At 38.6% G+C, this 21,094-nt stretch overlaps 1 long non-coding RNA gene across 1 annotated transcript; it reads left to right on the plus strand.

Annotated features, from left to right (window-relative positions):
- Positions 1-7,992: 7,992 nt before the first annotated feature.
- On the plus strand, positions 7,993-8,891 carry LOC102029323. The gene is made up of 2 exons (XR_261660.1): positions 7,993-8,221; positions 8,481-8,891. It is a non-coding gene; the product is annotated as an uncharacterized LOC102029323 (long non-coding RNA).
- Positions 8,892-21,094: the final 12,203 nt, after the last annotated feature.

Here is a 21,094-nt window from a genome sequence, read left to right on the forward strand (position 1 = left end):
ATATATGTATGACCATCTGCAGAAATACAGTCTACTGGGGGGTTGGGGATTTAGCTCAGCAGAACAGTGCCTGCCTGGCAAGCACAAGGTCGTGAGTTTGATTCCTGGTACCGTAAAAAAAAAAAGAAAGAAAGAAATATAGTCTACAATACTCCCAATAACTGAACTCAAATGGACTAACAGAAGAGCCAATGTGAACAGTAAATGGATGTTTTTGTACTCTCCCCTATATCCCAAGCATGTTGGACATTGACAGTAGACTGAATCTATGTGTTCTTGTATGTGTTATGACACAGTATTATTATTCTGGGTCCTTATATTATCAGCACACTAAGATGGAAGCCAAGGTTCCCAGAACCCCTTTCACTGCACAGTTCTATGTTAAGTTTTCGGAAGGAAAACCTGGCATGAGATTTGGCAAGTGGGAGTGAGGCTGTAGGCATTACTGCTCAGACATGCAGTGAGAGATGATAACGAAAGGATGCAAAGTCGACCAACGGGTTTCAGCTTGTCGTTGCTCTCCTGCAGTCTGCAAGCAGCTCTTCTCCCCGCCCGGTGACCCTGATGGACAGTGGTGGCCCCATGCCCATTAGCAGATGCTTGGCCAGGGACTGAGAAAGAACCAGCTGTACAGATGCAGCAGACGTTTACACAAATGCCTTGTCTCCTTCCCACGTCAATGACCAGAGCTGCTTAGCTTTCCGGATTTTCCTACAGACTCTGACTCTGCCTGTGAAAATACTTCAGGAGAAACAGCTGGTGACTCCCTTCTCATCCTCCAGCTTCTTTTGTTGTCGCTCCTCCCATAGTTTTTCTTTTCTTAAGATCTGATCTCTGATTCCATAACATGGATGCTAGTTCTGCCTCCTTGGCTGGAGGTTGAATAGTTGTGTTCCACATGGAAACATCTACACCAGGGACACCAGCAAACCCATCTCCTGCCTTACAGCCATCCATTTAAAACGATGTGAACATTAGCTACAAAAAATGCTTTTACCTCAGTTATAGGTCTGTGTGTCACAAAGGGGTGAAACTGTTAAAGTACCTGCTGTTTATTTTAGCCTTGAATTTCAGTCATAAGAGGAAAGCTTGCAAATAACAGTGTATTAAAACCACCTCTTATGTATTCTCTCCCTCCTGAAACTAAGTACTTATATTAACATCACAATATGGGAAAATGATGGTGAGGTCAGGGAGAGTTTCCTGCTTGATTCTCTTTTCTCTTTTGTATAATAAATCTATCCCATCACTTTTAAGAGCTTATTCTGCCAACCTATGACTAAATCTCAAGTTGGACTAAGACAGTGAACAAGATATGAATCCTGCCAAGAATTTACAATTTAGTAAACAAAATGTCTAAAATATAGATAACTCTAATGAAAGGTAAAAGATTGTTCTAAATTGTGATGAGAGAAATCCCAACATAGTAAATAATAATTTAAAAGATTGCCTCTGGTTTGTTACTAGTATTTGAGCAAAGCCAAGAGAATTTGGTAATGTTTTATTCATTTGCCCAATATTTTATTTATTGAAATGTTTTATTTAAGGTCTTTTGCACCAACATATAATCATACTTTATGCCAACGCATGAATGTTATCACACAGCTGCACCTGAACCTGTGAGCTGGAAACGAGAGATGCTGTTTTGAGAACTAGTGCTAAGAGATGGGGTAACAGATGGCGGGGTGTCGTTCCACCTGTGTGCAGCCCCCTGCGGAAGGCTATCACTGCCACACCTGCAGCCCATGGTGCCCCTGGTAGACAGGAGCATTTCTCTCTGTTCCGTTAAAAAAAAAAAAAAAAAAAACAGCCTTCTTTCTGGCCCTATAAAGCTAGGAAAATATAGAATCATGAGCAGAGGAAGTTTGTCTTGGCAACACACTAACCTACAATAACACGGCTACTCATCAGCAGTGGATTCTGAGAGTCACAGTGCCACACCTTGGTTCACACAGCCTCTCTAACGCCCTAGCACACAGCACAGTCGCAGACCATGAGAGAATGACTTCCTTAATAAAAGCACAACAGTGGGTGTCTGTCAGAGACAGCTTCCTCTGAAGCCCAAGAGAGCAGGAGCAGAGCTGCTTCTGTTCAAGGGCAGCGTCCTTCTGTGAGAGGGCGTGCTCACCTTTGCTTTTTTACCTTTCCAATCTGGCTCCACTTCAGCAGGCTCCACTTCAGCAGGTTGAGCCAGGGAAAGCTGTCGCCTATCAGAGGTCTCCCTGAGACCCTATCATTGTCCCCACCTTAGAGTAATGAAACAAGTGTCTACCATGCACTCAAACCTAAGCACCAGACCAAAGGAGCTTAAGTCTCCAGACCTTCTATAGGAGAAGTTATTTTTCACTGTAAAATAAAACTCCCAACCCAAATCAAGCCTCAGTCTTAAATTTCCAGAAAGAATAGATATACTGTGACACAAAAGGCACTAGGTTAGAGAAACACACGAACTTTCTCCCAGCCCAGCCAGAGCTGTCAAGAGAAGAGAAGAACCTCTATGTCTTCCCCCAGTACTTGACAGCAGCATCCTCTCAACAACTCCTACCAATTATCCTCTCAATAATTCCTAGAGTTTTGTGTGTAGAGAAAGTACAGATGGCCTTAACTGAAATAATGGAAGTTACAATGTATCTTAAGGCAGTCCCATTGGAGACTAGACAACAGAAGCTTAATGTTACCCCAGTGTGTGTGTGTGCTCCTAATGCCTTCCAGAAACTTCTTCCAAGTCACATGTACTGTAAAGCTACTAATACCAAAATCAGACAATATCATTTTAACAATCTTGTTAATTGAACATCTAGTGCCCTGAAAGGAAATAAAATGAAACATCAGTTAAGTGAAACATCAGTTTAAATTTTTCAAATGTATTTTAAGAATCAAGTTCTGATTTTACATGACCAAGGTTAGACAAACAGAGGTGGAAGAGACATTCATAGACTAGAGCAGTAGTTCTCAGCGGTGGGTAACATACCCCCAGGCATGTCTGGCAATAGCTGTAGGCAAATTTGGTCATCACACTTGCAGGGAAGGGGCATGCTACTTGTGTCTAACTGGTAGAGGCCAAAGATGTTAAGCATATCCAACAAAGTACAAAACAATCCCTACCCCCCAAACAAATAATTATTTGATTTAAAATGTGAATCATTTTGAGGTTTACAAAGCCTAGACTAAAGCCACCAAAAAATAATTTGTATCTTGTCAGCTATTATGAGTTTTATAATAAAGCTTAAAATGTTTAAGCTCAGTTCAGATGTAGAGCATTCCCTCATCCTTCTTAAGACCTTATGTCAGGGGCTGGGGATTTAGCTTAGTGGCCCAGCACTTGCCTGGCAAGTGGAAGGTCATGAATTCGATTCCTGGTACCAGAAAAAAATAAAAATAAAAAAAAAAAGAGTTTATGCCACCCACAGTACTGATAAAATATGGAGAGTATCAAAAACACAAAGTTATTTTTGCCAGTAAAATGGGCATCTCTGTGAAACAAGCAGCAGTGTGAAGTGGAGAGCTCTCCCATCTCTGGGACCGAGAGCGGGCAGAGGCAGCCAGGAGTGTGATTCCTGCCCAGCGGCGGGGAAGGTGGGTAATGGAATAAGTCTCACTGTATAAAGCAAGGCTGTAAAAATAAGCTGAGAAAAACTGCCACACTCATGCCTGTCAGGCAATGACTTGCAATGAGCTGAGTGTCCAGGAGGTAAAGGAAACATACGCAGACTCCTGGCCAGGAGCTGAGCCTTGACACTCAAAGCCTGGTCTGCGGTATCAGTACCGCCGTGGGAAAAGAACTTCCACCATCAGCATAAGATGTGGCTCTGGGCTCTGAGCCAAGGAGCCGGTGACCATACCCGCAAAACTACAGTATTCGCGAGAGTATCAGAAAATAAATCCGCACATCAAATTCCAAAACATACGAAGAAACTTCACAAGAAGAAAGTAACTTTTAAAAAATCGACAGAGTGCATCCCAGGATATTATAGAAAATGGTGTCCTTGCACAATTCAGAAAATCATGGCTGCAAGTGCTAAAATATAAGAAGACTGCATTCATTAAAAGACCACACTGAATGCAAACAAGATTAAGGTAACTCTTCATCTAGACACATGAGAATAAGTCAGCAGAATATCGAAACGTAGAAAGAAAGTTTTTAGAAAATTCCGGATACAGAGAAAATACTTAAAAAATAATAACCATCATCATTTTCCTTAACATTTTCATTGCCAGGAGATTTCTCCTTAGTAACAGTAGAGCCCAGAAAATGGAATAATACCTTCTAAAAGCTTAGGGACAATAACACTCAAGGTGAAATTATATATGCTTGGCTAAGCTACTTTTCATAAACATGAGCATAAAAATGCTTTCAGATAATAAAAATACCAATAGACTATATAGACAAAGATCTGTGTGTACCCTGCAAGACAAAGGTCTGAGTATGTACTAATACCTATCTCTACCTATATGTACATATCCTTACATATACAATCATGTATAATCATGCATATGTGTGTATCCAATATGTGTAAAATTTTACTTCTTAAACCAAGAGAGAAACAGAAAGAGGATAGATGTAGAAAACTCTATCATTTCAACAGAGAAATGAAAGAAGGAAGAAGAAAAGAAGAAAGGAAAGAAAATGGAAGAAAAAAAGAGACAAAAGAAAAGGATAATAGCCAGAAAATGTAAATATGTAAAATAGGAAAAACAAGTCTGGATGTATAATCATAGTAAATGTAAATGGGTTAAGCCACCTATTAAAAAAGAGATATTACCATATACATATATATATATATACACACACAGTTTACAATGACCATTTTTACATAGAAGTATGCAGAAAGTTTGGAAATAGGGGCTAGAAAATATATATAATGGCAATAATAATCCAGAAATCTCATGTTTCAATCAAAGAAATATTTTAGAAGAAAATAATTGATAAGGAAAACAGTGGGCAGTAAATAACAAAGAACATTCCACTAAAAAAATTACACTATTAAACCTTCATACATCTAAAAATTTAGCTTCAAAAAATAAAGTTTCAACTAACAAAATAATGAGAACTAGGTAAAATAGAACAATAATGGAAATTTTAAAATATCAGAAATAAATCTATCAGAAATAAATTCAGCAAAAAATATTAGAAAATGTGTTAGTGAGGATTCTGCTGAAAGACAGAACCAAGAGAATGAGGGATGGATGGATAGATGGATGGACGGATGGACGGACAGGACAGACAGACAGAAGAATGGGGGGGATTTTTTAAGGAATTGGCTCATGTAATTTTTGAGGCTTAGAAGTCCCCCAACAGGCTGTTTGCAAGGTAAAGACCCTGGGATACCAGTGGGATGGTTCAGTTCAAGTCCCAAAGTCTTAGAACCAGGGAAGCCAATTGCTGTCACTTCAGTTCAGAATCAAAGGCCTGAGAGCTCCTGCGAGTGGGACTGTACGTCCTAAAGTCCGAGTGCTGAAGACCACAGACTTCTGATGTCTAAGGGCAGGAAAAGAAGAATGTCCCGGCTCTGGGAAATAGAAAAACACAATAGCTCTTCCTCTGCCTTTTATTCTATCGGGGCCTCGGCATGGTGTGCAGTGCTCATTCACAATGAGAGCAGATGCTCCCCACGCAGCACTGACTCACCCCCACTTTTCTCCAGAAACACCTTCAGAAACACACCCAGGAGTAAGGCTTTCCCAGCTCTGTAAGAGTTCCTTGATCCAATCAAACTGACACCTTAAATTAATCATCACAGAACATTCAGAAGACATACTGTGACAACCTTAATCTCACAGAGCTAAGCAGGCACTTGCACCTCACAAATAGGGAACATTTTATGCTTATATATAGCATTTGCAAAATAAATTTATAGAATATTTTATAGTATTTTATAAATCTAAGTACACGATAAAACCTTTATGCACCTAGCCATCACCCAGGGCATGTACATATTCTAGTTGGTAGCTGTTGCTCTAGTCAACAAATGCTTGTGGAACATGTAGTATGTTCTATACTCCCTACTGCTTTAAAAGGGTAACACCTCCAAACTGTCCCCCACGTCCCCTACCTGCTCTCCCAGATGCAGTCTTACCTCTCCTTCACAAGAAGCAGAGATCAATTTCGGAAGATTTAGTCCTGAAAAATAGATGTGCATTTCTTTTATGTGTATTGTATTTATTCAGACTTTAAACAAAAGAACTGTAGGGTGAAAAGGAGTCACCATCTCTTTAATGGGTCAGCTGATTCTTGCATCTATCCCACCAGTCACTATGGTGGTTCTGGATTTTGTTCAGTGGCAGGAACTCAGATTTGTGTGCAGACAAGCTATTTTAAACCTTTTTTCTCACCTCAAAATTCACAAAAACATGAGCCAGACCCAAAGTATCTACAGGATCGATGAGTAGGGAAAAAGAACCTAAGATGTCTTCTCTCATTGGCAGCAGAATGCACAAGACCAGTTCAGACATGAATCTGACTTCATTGTTTTTCAGTGTGCAGCCTCTAGCAAACTCTTAATCTTTCTGAGCATGGATTTCCTCTTCTGTAAAATAGAGATAATACTGTGGCAATGCGATGCTTGTCTCCCAGGACTGTTGCGAGGATTACATGATATAATGTTCAAATGTCTATCGCACCAGCCTAATGTACAATAACCACGCTGCTTCTAAATCTCTCATCCTGAAACAGCGCACTAAAGGACCTCGAAGCAGCGAACAACTGTTCCTCATCAGGAGAGGCACCTTATCCTGTGAGTCAGCCCCACCAATTCCTAGGTGGTGACATCAACTTCCTGACCAGGCCACTATTTCTGTGCTGGAAAGTTCGCAGCCTAGACTCTGAAATAGAGCCTTAGGTATTAACGCCTAATAGAGTTAGGTATCTAGGGAATTTCATAGGTGCAGTAGGAAGACACAGAAACAAAATGAACTCTATAATTCTGAGATTTGAGAGTGAATTATACATTTTTTTTATCATCAGTGTTTTAATATTGAAAACATTCTCATCTAGGATAATGTAAAAAAGTGAAAGAAAAATCTTGCCTCACTGAACAAAGGGGGTTTAATGATACTGGCTTTTACAAAATGAAGTAAGATCCTGAAATGCTGCCGGTGAAAAATATACTAAGTGTATTTATAAGTTATTTATAAGTGTATTAATAATATAGCTTCTATAATTTTTAAGTGGGGATACCTTAAACTCAATACAGTGGTTTATAATTTAGTCTGTGTACTTCAATTTATAATCTTCAGCAAAATACTTTTACAGTAATAATATTTAACTGCATTTGCAAAGGCAAAAATAAACCACAAATATGAGGTAGAACATGGTTTGCCCTCTTATGATATGAAAATCGCATCTATTTAGCTATGTGGTTTGCCAGGTCTTTTGATTGATTTTTTTTTCCTATTTATTTGTTTTGTTTTGTTTTCTGTCTCCCATATCTTTCAAAAGATCCCAAACCAGATATTTGCCTTCTCTGTCAAGCTGGGTGAGAAAATACTTCCCAGGACCTTCTCCAAACATAAAGTCGAGGTAGCTGCTGCTCCGAATCAGCAGCTCCCCACAGCCTGGAGCAACACATCAGCTCTAGCACCAAGTTTGCATGTGAATTTTAGCAAGATTCCCTTTGCCCGTGGCTTCCTTTTGGTGTAATAAAGGAGGGAAAAAAAATAAAAACAGTGTTGCTGCTCCTCCTAGGAGCTGGAAGAAATAGCAATAGAAAGGCAAGGGACATGTCAGCCTTGCAAAGCCCTCTCTCTCTCCCTCTCTCTCTCTCTCTCTCTCACCAGGCCGTGGGCTGCATGAGGACAGGAGCCAGGACTGCAGCAGTGCCGGTGATGTCTTCATTCGTGAAGGCTGCGCTCTGTCTGTCGCCTTAGTTAAACTTGAACTCCGTTTCTCAGAATTCCTGCCCTACAGAATTCTGGGTGAGTGTGCACAGTTATGAGTAAAGTTCAGACAACAGAATTCTGGTACCCTAGTTAGTAAAAGAGTAAAAGGTTTTCTCAGCAGGTATCAGAACTTACAAAATTATTAAAAGCCAGAATATTCTAGACTTGTAGGAGCCACCCAGAACCTCCTGCTGTGCCGCTGCACGAGTCTATGAACGCAGGAAGCTGTCGGCCGCAGGATAACGCAGTCTCTGAGTCTTGCTCCAACTTATGTGAGAGAAGCAGAGCCTCCAGGAACGACACGGCGTGGGATTTATTGTGGGCTCTGACCTTGCACAATTGCGTGAGTGATGAAATGATTTATATATGACTATTGCTTCTGGCTGGGCTTTGGGTCCTCAGGTCAGAAGGACAGGTATTCGTGAGGGGAAGACAGATGCGAATCAGGAGAGGGCAAGAACACCAAGGGGCTCTGGGAGGAGTAACAGGAGCCCACAAGGAAACCGGAAGCCACTTAGTCCTCTTACCATTTACAGGCTTTAAACCTTACCGATGTGGGTTCCTACAGGAGAGGTTGGTGTTCCCTGTTCTCTGTCTTACAGTTAAATGAATGTCTGGCCCAGGAATTGGAGAAGTTGGAGGAGGAATGAACAGGAGCTGAAGGAGTTATGGTCTTAGCTGCTGCCCCACACCCACAAGGTGGACCAGCAGAGGTGCCAAGCAAGAGCAGCAGCAGTGCCTGGTGATCCTTACAGACCTGAGGCGAAGAGAACATGGCTACCACCCAACCTGCAGGTGTCCTGCGAGGTCTGACTGCCATGCTCAGGATTATGTGGAGATGCATAAATGTCCCTCTTTTTAAGGACTACATAAGAAAATCTATCAAGAAAAAAAGAAAGGGGAAAAATAAAAACTGCTTATTTTAATGTTAAATTAATTGACCAATACCACTACTTTTATCATAGTGGAAATCTCAGTGCTAAAGAAAATAAATCATTTTTGTTCCTCTAAAATGGAGAACAGTAATATCACCTCAGAAGGAAATACAGAGCACCACTGCAAGCCTTTCTGTCTTCACTGACCCATCCAACACATATTATTCTATATATCATCTACCATAACTGAGTAGTACTTAATTGTATAAAAACACCACATTTTTATTTATCCATTCTTCAGTTAATGGGCATTTGGGTTGTTTCCAAGATTTAGCTAATCCTACCTTTTGAGGAATCGCCACACTGATTTCCACAGTGGTTGTACCAGCTACACTCCCACCAACAGTGGAGAAGTGTTCCTTTCTCCCCACAGCCCCTCCAACATTTGTTATTGGTTGATTTCTTGATGACAGCCATTCTTTCCAGAGTGACATGGAATCTCAGTGTTGAAACCATCTGATGTGAACCACAGCTAGAATCAGTACATTTTATTTAGGGCAACATTTGCTGACGGATGCTCTGGGAAGAAGCAAGAATGAGATGAGCCCTACATTTTCCTTATTTATCTTTCTTATGGCTACAAAATCTGCATTCTTCCTGGCTGGGTCATGCTTCTAGAAATGACGCTACAGACATCAGTTCCCTGGAATGACCAGCCTCTCAGACCAGCTGGAGAGCTGGCAGCTCCACAACTCACCTGTGTCTTTTAGTACCAGGGAGTCACACAGAACTACAGCCAGCACTTCCACCCAGGACCCTCCACTGTGAAGGCAGATTACTACACTGAAGGCCAATATTTCTTTAAAATTACTTCTCTGGTTATTGTGAATAACCAGAAAAGGAAACCCAATTTGTTTTCTTTGTACTGTATTAATTGAAATAATATAGCATTATTATCCTTATCTCTAATCATTTGGGTTGAGAAAAGATGCTGAACCACAAGGTTCCACGGAGAATTGCTCACACTGGTTTGAGGTATAGAACTAGGGCCATTTGATCAAGCTGTGGTGGCTTCTAATTTGACCAAAATTTACAAGTCCAAACATTCAGAATGTTAAAGTAAAACTCCAGCCATAAGGCCAACAATCCCTGCAGTACTGAAGCTGCTGTCCTATAAAGGATTCTGCTATGATACAAACCACAGGAAAACACCTGGCAGCAACCCTGCTTACCTGAAGAATCGGGAAGAAGGCCTTGCAACTTCTATTATCGCAGTACTGTGACAGGTTAGTAATACTGTCATCAGATTTCCTGAAAATGAAGACCCTTAGCAATCTTCAGTGGCTCAGGGGAATTCCATTTACATAAAGAATAAAATGAGGTTTTAAAAACTTCAAAAAAAAAAAAAGGATTTCAGACAGCTGAGCCACTGGATACCTCAAGAAACACTCTGGGGTTTGAGGTCTGTGAAAGAGCATTTGTAGTTCTTCTATAGATGTGGAGGAAACTGACCATAGAAAAGACATCAGTCCAGCCCTACAGCTTGCAGTGGGATAAGCCAAAAGGAACCCTGAGAAGAGAATGTGGAGGACACTGAGAAACTTCATACTACAAATGAGAAAAGTTGAAGACATCAAGAGGAGGGAAAACCACAGAAACTAAACAAAGAAACTACATTTTTTTTCTCCCAAAACTTCATAAGGAAAAGTTTGTTATTCTTACTCTTTGCTCTTTTCCTATCACAGCAGCCTGGCTGGAAAGAGATGAAGTCAGCTGGAAAAAACACAATGCAACCTTCTGTGCGAGGGGAAGTGGGGGGGAGAAAGAAGCCCAAGGTTACCTCCTTCGTACCCACTCTCAAGGCACATTTTTATACCATTGTTGGCTCTGCATTTTCCCTCTGGTTGCCATAGCATCAGAGAGACAAATGCCTGCCTTCCATCTTTAAGCTGAATTCCTTACAAACAAAACTGTTTGCATCTGAGGACACTCTCACCCTCGCACCTTGTCAGAGCTCCTTTAGAAAAGAATGTCTCTTTTAAAAGTACAGGTGAAATGCACTGCATTCTTTTGAATATAGAAAGAACGTATTTTTCTTTTTGAAGGAGGAAAGGATGCAGAAAAATCACCCTTACATTGGAATGAAACTGTCCTAGGAGCCTTTCATCTACAGATGACCTGAAGGTAGCATTTTAGCATATTTACTCAGATGTGAAGTTAAATCCTTGCGTATACATTCACAATGAGGCATGCCGCTTTTTCTTCACTTTATTTCCTATAAATCCACTCTGGAAGCAGGACTATGAAACCCAGAAATCCTCTTTATAGAGCTTTAATATTTTGCTCATTTGTGTCTTACATATTGTTATAAAAAAATTGAGTAAGATAGCAATCTGGCCTTTCTGCCCTCATGAATCTAAAAGTTGGAAAGAAGCTAGCAGAAAAGGATGGGTGAAGCACATGAGGGAGTGCTTGCAAAGGATGTGTGCTCTCCATCAACTGACACTACTAGAGAAGGCACAGGTGGCTTCACATATTAGCCTTGGTTTGTTTAAAGAAAAAAATCTGACAAGATAACTATAAAAGTCATGACTTTCCCTTCAATAATTACATGTTCTCAGTAAATGTGAGTATACTTTACAATTAGTAATCCATTAGGCCATTCATTCTTCTGAAACAGATCAAGATTACTAAGCTAGTACTGTAAACCAGGAAACCAGACTCTGAAGTATATACAAGCACATGAAGACAGTGTGCTATAGTGAAAATAGATTTTTGCATCAACTTAGTGTTTCAAAACTAAACTTACAGGGGGCTGAGGATTTAGCTCAGCGGCACAGCACCTGCCTGGCAAGCACAAGGTCATGAATTCAATTCCCAGTAGCAGAAAAGAACAACAACAACAAAAAAAAGAACAACTAAATTTACAGAGGGGAGAAACCCCACCCCTGCCCCCACCACCATTGCAGGACTGACAGTCAGGCTGGGTGAGCCTCAGGAGCCTTGGGGAGCTCTTGGGAGGGGAGAAATCCTGCCCCTGCCCTTGTCCCTCCCCATGGTCATGGCAGTGATTGTAAGCCTGGTGAGCCTCAGGAGTCTCAGTGAGCCACTAGGAGGGGAAAGCCCTACCAATGCCCTTCCACCATCCAGGGAGCCTCAGTCTGGAGGAACCCTGGTGCCTGGCCCATACTCCTACACTGCAGATCAGGCAGCCAGGGCAGGAACTGCCTGGGACATGGCAACCATCTCATCCAGAAAAACCCAGGGTAAATCTACTCTAATAAAGGAAAACACTTTGCATACAAACTCCTAATTTATGATAGGTTCTGTTGTATAAAAATAGACTTTGCTCCTGTGATCTAAAGTACAAAATCAATAGTTACCACAGATTGTCAGTTTCTAAATTGTGCTACTGTAGCTAGGATGTTGTATCTATTGTACTCAGTTTTTCTCCCTTGTGTAACAATATTGGGAAGCTCAGGGGTAATAACCTCACCACAGCCCTACACCAAAAGACTGGGGACTGAGCCAAACAGAAACCAACATCTCACTCTCAATTAACTGAGAAGGTAGGATGTTGGGACAAACATAAACCAAAAATCTCCTACATACAGAAGATATTCCTGAAGTACAGACTATTCCTGGAGAGGCCTTTGTACTAGTGATATAGCTACCTACTACCAAAACTCACAAGGATCACCACAGAAAACAAAATTTAAAAAAATTTAAATAGAAAATATCAAAATGAAGGAGCAAAATGCAATTTCAGGCCTCCAGCCCACCCAGGACAAGTCCAGGAGACATTGACATAGAAGAGCTTGGAAGTCACACACCTGAAATTTCTGAAATGATAGCAACTGAAGTAAAGAAACAACTCCATCAGATTATAGAAGAAATCAGATCAGAAATAATCTCTCAGTTAAAAGAAAAGAAATGACAACCATAATGAAAGAATTGCTTAGCATATCTAAAGATATAGATTAAAAAATAGAGGAGCATAGAAAAATGATGAAAACCTTGAATGAACAATATAGGAAAGACAATGCATGAAACAGGTTTAAAGAGATATCCAGGAAATTAAAAATTCCACTGAAGCTGGCAGAACCTCTTGAATGAAACTGAAGACTTTTGCACCTTGAAGATAGCATTGCAGCTAATGATTGTGAGAGAAAGGATCTCTTAAAAATAACAAGAAACCAGGAAATAACAATTCAACAGCTGCAAGATGATGCAAAGAAAAATAATATAAGACTTATAGGTGTCCAAAAAAGCAAGCATCAACAGTAATGAAATAAAAAGACTATTTACAGAAGTAATAGCAGAAATTTTCCCAAGCATGGGAACAGAATCTGACATACACTTAAGTGATGCACATACAATTCCAATTAACCTTAACAAAAATAAATCTACACCCAGATATATAATAATCAAGATCCCAGAAATTCAGCACAAGAACAGAATATTAAAAGATGTCAGAAAAAAAGAAATAGATCACTTATAAAGGAAATCCCATCACAATCATGGCAGCTTTCCCAACACAAATCACCAAGTCAAGAAGAGCTTGTAGTGAAGTATTTCAGGTACTGAAAGAAAACACTTCCAACACAGACTGCTGTACCCTGCAAATCTATCCTTCAAAATTAATGGAAAAATAAGATACTTCCACGACAAACAACAACTGAAGAAATTCATCATCACCAAATCAACCCTATAAAGATTACTTAAAGATATTCTAGAAAGTGATAAAAATGACCACAATTCCAAAAACAACAATAGAAAGGAACCACCAAGCAGGACAAACAATTAGACAAAAGGGAAAAGTAAGGCACCAACAACAGGAAAATAACGTGACATAAAGAAGTCAACACATATCAGTTATAACCATCAATGTAAATGGCCTCAATTCACCAATCAAAAGAAACAGACTGGCAGAGTGGATCAAGAAACAAAATGCAACAATGTGCTGTATACAAGAAACACAAAGGCAAAGGATGGAAAACAATACTCTACATGACAAGAAAGCAGAAAAAACAGGGGTAGCTATTCTGTTTTCAGACAATGTGAACTTTAAACCAAGAATGATCAAAAGAGATAAAGAAGGTCACTACATACTTGTTAGGGCAAAAAGGCAAGAGAAAGAGATCACAACCATAAATGTATATGCACCAAATATGGTAGCACCCAACTATATAAGACAAATATTAATAGACATAAAAATCAAATAAGCAATAACACAATTGTAATGGAGGACCTTAACACCCTACTGTCACAAAGAGATAAAACAACTAGACAAAAATCAGCAAATAACAGAACTGAACCAAAATTGTGAACAAATGGATTTAGTAGACCTTTATAGATCATTCCACCCAACAACATCGGAATAAGCATTCTTCTCAGCTGCACAAGGGATGTTCTCTAAAATAGACCATATACTAGCCCATAGAACATTCTTAAGTAAATGTAAGGGAATTGAAATTATCCCTATTATCCAACTGTAGTGCAATGAAATTGGATATTATTGACAAAAGAAACTGCAAAACCTCCCTAAACACATGGAAATTAAATAACACCCTCCTGAACAAACAATGGGTCACAGATGAAATCAAAGTAGAAATTAAACAAAATTTACAATCAAACAAAAATGCAGATACAACTTCCAGGAACCAATAGGGTGCAATGAAAGCAGTTCTCAGAGGGAAAATTATAGCAGTGAATTCTCACATCAGGAAAACAGAATGAGCACAAATAAACAACCTAATACTCTGCCTCAAGCTTCTAGGAAAAAGAAGACCAAATCATGTTCAAAATCCAAAGAAGGGAGGAAATTATAAAGAGCAGAGCAGAAATTAACACAATTGAAGCAAAGAAAACAGTACAAAGAACAATGAAACAAACCTACAAGAAATTTCTCTACAAGAAATTTAGAGAAGACTTGATGTCAGTACTCCTCAAACTCTTCAATAAAACTGAAAGCAAAGTAATTCTCCCTAACTCATTCCTGGAGTGGGATTCATCCCAGGAATGCTGAGATGGTTCAACATATGCAACTCAATAAATGTAATACACCATATCAACAGAGCCAGAGACAAAAATCCCATGATCATCTCAATAGATGCAGAAAAAGCTTTTGACAAAGTCCAACACTCATTCATAGTAAAAACTCTACAGGAAATCAGAAGATATGTTCTTTACCTCAACCTGATAAAAGCTGTCTATGAAAACTAACAACCAGCAACATACTAAATGGAAAAAAACTGAAAGCTTTCATTTTAAAATGAGGAACAAGACAAGTATGTCTACTACCACCACTCCTATTCACTATAGTTCTGGAAAATTAGCCAGAGCAATTAGACAAGACAGAGAATAAAAGAAATAAGGATAGGGTAGACAGAAGTGAAATTATCATTATGCACAGATGACATGATACTCTACATAGAAGACCCCAACACTCCACCAAAAGTCTTCTAGATTTAATAACCAAATTCAGGAGCATAGCTGGATACAAAGTCAACACTCAAAAATCAATGGCATTCCTCTGCATAAACAACAAACTCACTGAGAGAGAAATTAAGGAAGCCACACCCTTCACAATAGCATCCAAAAAAATTAAATACTTAAGAATCAGTCTAACAAAGGAAGTAAAAGATCTATGCAGTGAAAATTACAGTACTCTGAAAAAAGAGATTAAAGAAGATTTCAGAAAATGAAAAGATATTCCTTATTTGAGGATAGGAAGAAGCAATATGGTGAAAAAGACCATTCACCCAAAACTATTATACAGATTCAATACAATCCTGATCAAAATACCATTACTATATCTCACAGATCTAAAGAAAACATTCCTAAAACTCATCTGGAACCAGAAGAGACTGAGAATAACAAAAGCAACCCAGGCAACAAAGGCAAAGCAAGAAGTATTACAATCCCTGACTTAAAATTCTACTATAAAGCTACTGTGATAAAAGTCAGCATGGTACTGGCAGAAAAAAACTGACCTGAAGATTAGTGGAACAAATTAGAATATGAAGACACAACCACAAAGACGCTCAACCAACTTTCTTTGACAAAGGGATGAAACATGTTTAATAAATGGTGCTGGAAAAATTGGCTCACCACATGCAGAAGACTAAAACTGGACCCATGTCTATCACCATGTACAAAACTCACATCAAAATGAATAAAAAATCTAAATATTAAAACAGGAACAGTAAATCTACTGGAAGAGAAAGTGGGTAGAAATCTTGAAGACATAGAGGTAGGCAGAGAGTTCATGAGCAAAAGCCACACTGTACAGGAAATATGTCAAAGAATCAACAACTGGGATCTCATCTTATTGAAAAGTTTTTGCACATCTAAAGAAATCAACAGAGTGAAAAGAAAACCCATGAATTGGGAAAAAAATTTAGCCAACTGTCCCTCAGACAAAGGACTTCTATCTAGAATATATGAAGAATTTTTTTAAAAATGAGTCCCCCAAAATTCAAAGACCCAATCAAAAAATGGGTATCTGAGATGAATACACACTTCTCAGATGAAGAAATACAAATAGCAAATAAATGTATGAAAAATGTTCAGCATCATTTGTCATTTGAGAAATGCAAATTAAAATAATACTGAGATTCCATCTCACCAAAGAAAGAATGCTTATCATTAAAAAATCAACCAATGACAAATGCTGAAGGTGCTGTGGGGAAAGGAACCATTCTCCACTGTTGGTGGGAGTGCAGACTGGTACAACTACTCTGGAAATCAGTATGGACATTCCTCAAAAAACTAGGATTAGGAGTCCTGTTCAACCCAGCTATTCCCTTCTGGGTATTTTTCCAGAAGAACTAAAAACATCATAGCCCTGCAATATATGTACACCCATGTTTATAGCAGTGCAATTTGTCATAGCTAAATCTTGGAAACAACCCAAATGCCCATCGACAGAGGAACAGATAAAAAAGATGTGATATTTTTATACAATAGAGTGTTACTCAACTATAAAGAATGATAAACTCAAGGCTTTTATAGATAGATGGACACTACTGGAGACCATACTCATAAGAGAAATAAGTAAGTCTCACATGCATAAACATCATATTGTCTCCCTAGTGTAAGAACCTGAAAAAGTAAATAAAATCGGAAAGGTACAATAGATATTGTGAAACGGAAAGAAACTACTCAAAAGGAAAGAACAACTGTGATGGGGGAAAGGAGAAAAGCAAGACAGAAGGAAGGGAAATATAGACATAGCTAAGATAATTGTACTAATTTCTATTGGTTTATTGAAAAGAACAGTTAATGCTTAATTATTTGATCAGTTTTGCATACCTACATATGGTGGGAGCTGGGGATTTAGCTCAGCGGCACAGCGCCTGCCTGGCAAGAGCAAGGTCGTGAGTTTGATTCCTGGTACCGGAAGAAAAACAAATATATACGGTAATCTGAACAACCACTTTGAAGATAACAATATCCAATATAACAACCATTGCTAATTTCCTATCATCTTGTTTTGAAATTCTGTATCATTTTTGTTTTTCCATTTTTTATTTTTAAAATTAAAAAAACTAACTCTTACAATTTAGTGAAGATAGTAACATTGAGCACATTATTAAAATTCCCTAAATCTCAACCTATTTTTCTCTAATCATTTGGATTGGGGAAAAAAAAATGCCCAGCCATATGGTTCCACTGAGAATTAAATAAAATAAAATGTGAAAAAGGAAAAAATGTCACACACTATGCCTGACACATAGTAGGTACTCACAAAATATTGATACTCTTTTTTCAATGACAGTTTGAAGTAGAAGTTAAAAGTCTTCCCTGGAATGACAACATTTCTGTGAGCAGTGATTTTTTACATTGTTCATTATATTGATAGTGATTCTAGGTTCTTTTTCAGTTCTGTATTAACAAACATTCTCAGAAACACTGACTCCACACTCATCTCAGTAAAATTTACGTAATATAAAAAGTTTTCTAAGGAAGTTTAAGAGTCAGGAAGGACAGGAATGTTTACAGCTCCAGCAGGTTCCTATTTGTGAATTCCCAGCTCAGTAGAGGAAACAACTTAATATGTGTACCCTCAAAACTGAAAGAGAAGAAAGGACTACCCTGTCCACTGTTAGGGAATCTCCTTAACTATTCTACCAGCGTTTCCAGAATCAAAAGTAAAACTAAAGAAAAAATGTTGTTTCCACACATTTCATATCAATAGAAGGATGTTGAAGCTTCTGGTAAACAAGGAAGCAAAAGCCTCATTAAAAACTAATTGTTTTACAATTAAACACAGGAGAGGCATATGTTATTAGGAATTGCTCAAGAGACTTTTGAGGATTATGAGATTAAAACACACCAATTATTTACTAGACCTCCTGAAAATATACATAGGCATTAAAAAACATTATAATATCTTAATATTGCCAGATTGAATTAGGTCTTTAAAAAATAGTAAAAGTGTGGAGTTTCTTTTGTTTATCACATTTATGTGTTTAGGATATTTCAATCAAGATAATTAAAATCAAAACCACTAGTATAAATAAACCACGGTAGCACTGGAAACTGGAATAATTCACATTCCTTACTGATATCTATGCTAAATACTAAAAACTATTACTACTGGAAAATTGATGATGGATAGATAGAAAGTAGAAAAATGATAGATGATGGACTGATACAGTAAAATGCTAGTTCGGAACCATTCAAGAAATTACTTATAATCTTCCCTAGGCTGCTGAGATATTCATGAATTCTTATAGATCAATATTATTTTACAGATAATGAAAAAGATGAGCAGGACAGTCTTATATTTGGCTAATGCTCTAAAGAACCAAAACTGAAATGTTTGTGTTCTCTTCCCAGGACGATGATGAGTCACTGCAGGTTTCTGACCATGCAGGCTGTGTTATCACTAAAATAGGCTAGACAGATCACTCAGGAAATAACTTGCAGAACAAACCGAAGAGGGAGAAACTGGCATTAGGCAGGTAAAATAGGAGGCTACTAAAACTCCAAGCAATGAAGTAATTTTTTTAAACAATAGCATCGTTTTCAAAAGCATTTTTGTGTGCTTTGGGCTGCACCGGGTTCAGGTTTTAGCTTTGGATTTTTGTTCTTCTTATTCCATCAGTAACACTTTTTTATCTCTTGCCCTTTAGAGGAAATAGGGGGAGGAGGCTTTTTTGCGCTACTTCACCATGCATTCTCACGGGCTTCTGCCCTGTAGTGTCCTATTCTTGCTTTAGATTCCAGCCTCTGGTTCCGTGCTTTCCCTGCAACTTTTGGAGCAGAGGTTGTGATCAGCCACGATATTTCATACTCCCTCATCCAATTTCTCCACTTGATGTACACAGAAGTCTGGGCCCTTCTAAAAAGCCACTTCCACGTGCAGGTGTAGTCTATAAATCCTCAGCAGAAGAGAGACCCAGGATGTCTACCATTCAGCATTGCAAATGAATCTCAGCTTTGAACCCCAAAAGGTCTTTCAAACTGAAATGAATTTCTTTGCAGTGAGAAACTACAGATCCACAAAAATATTTCCTTTTAAGGGGTCCGTTCCTGAGGTGTTTGAGAGCTAAGTAAGCTGATGAGGCCTGGCAAGTACAGTGCTTGTGACTCGGGGGCTGCGTTCCAGGGCCTGCCCAACTTCCAATGGCGTTCTTTGGAGAGACACTGCCTGCCTTTGAGAATGTACGTTTTTTCCTTTATCCTATGAGAATATCTTCCTCCTTTGGAATGTACTTTTCTACTTGGAATAAACTGAAGAAGCAGTCTTGATGATTAAGGAAAATATGATCTGTATATGTTTACATACCAATAAGTAAATCTTCTATGACTGTTTTAATAAAAAGGCCAAAAAAAATGTTTAACAAAGCTCATTGACTATTACAACTGTAAGATATTTTAAAGATTTCTACCATAACTCATTTTATTTACAGGAAAGAAGAAAAATCTCCCCATTTTCTAGTTGGTAAATATTGTATAATAAACTAAAGAATATTCCCAAATTCCTTTAATAAAAACCTGGCAATAGCTCAACATTTAGGAATTATCCAATGTGAAAAATATTCAGTAGAGTTTATCTGTGTACTAATACGCTTGCTATGTTCCAGGACCTGGGAGGGGGGAATGTTTTAACTTTGGCCCTTTCTCAAGGCACTTGCCAAATTTAAACTTCCCTAGTATTTTTGTGGGATGTCTCTGCCTTTGTTTTTGGAGTGTTATACTAGACCAGGGCTCTACCCATCTGCTACATGCTTAGCCGTTCCTACTACCTGTATCCACACTCACCTGTAGGCTCCAGGGAGAGAGGGGCAGCCCCTGACTTGCTGATCATTATTAAACAGCAACTAGATGTATAATAGTAGGTTTTCCATAGCTGTTTGTTGAATGAGTTAACTAATGGAGATTTTAACATCAGAACTGTTTTTAAATAAACCCCTTGGTTTTTAAGATTTACCAAAAAGTTATAAAGATAGTGAGGAGTTCTCATTTACCCTTTGCAGTTTCTATTTCACCTGACATTATCATCTCACACTTCCTTATACTTGGCAACAGCAGTAGCCCAGCAAGGTATATTGTTATGATCTGAACTCGCTGTCTTTCTTAACCTTTCCATGCCCAGTGACCCATTTTTTAATGCCCTGTAACAATGGAACATAATGAAATGTGTTCTCTTCAAATTCTTGTTCTTTTAACTTTTCTAGGTAGTGTACATAGATTTCAAGCAAAAATTCAAAACTTTCAGTCTTCAGCATGAATGAGTTAATTTCATCTCATTTCCCTATTACTGTTATTTTTCGATTCCAGCCCCCACTTCCAAATATCACTTTTTTTAGTTATCCCATCACCTTGGTGTCCCTGGCCAGTGACAAATCTTCACTCTTTCCTTGTTTTTCATAGCGTCAAGGGTTTTAAAGGAGTTCTGACTGCATATTTTGTAGTATCCTTTGAATTCTGTTTGGTTTTGTCTGATGATTTTTCTCATGGTAGGCCTGGAGTTATAGGAAAAGTTTTGGGAAAGAACGCCACAGAAGCAGATGACATATAAGGATGTGACATTCATATGCCATCACTGGGGAAGTTAGCCCCGGTCACGTGGTTAAGGTAGTGTTCATCAGGTTTTCCACAAGAAGTTGTTTTTCCCATTTCCTGTGCTATTCTTCAGAAGTGAGTCGTTAAATCCAATCATATTTACAAAGGGGAAGAAGAAGTATCTGCATAAATTATTTGAAATTCTTCTGTCAGGAAGATTGTTTCTTCTCTCCTGTAGACCTTTTATTCAGTCATTCATGTCTACCAATATGACTGTGTTTATTATACACAGTATTTCATATTAAAAGCCTACAGTACATTAT

Source organism: Chinchilla lanigera, unplaced genomic scaffold, assembly GCF_000276665.1.
Source record: "Chinchilla lanigera isolate Chin_1 unplaced genomic scaffold, ChiLan1.0 scaffold00034, whole genome shotgun sequence".
In the NCBI taxonomy this organism is placed as follows: domain Eukaryota; kingdom Metazoa; phylum Chordata; class Mammalia; order Rodentia; family Chinchillidae; genus Chinchilla; species Chinchilla lanigera.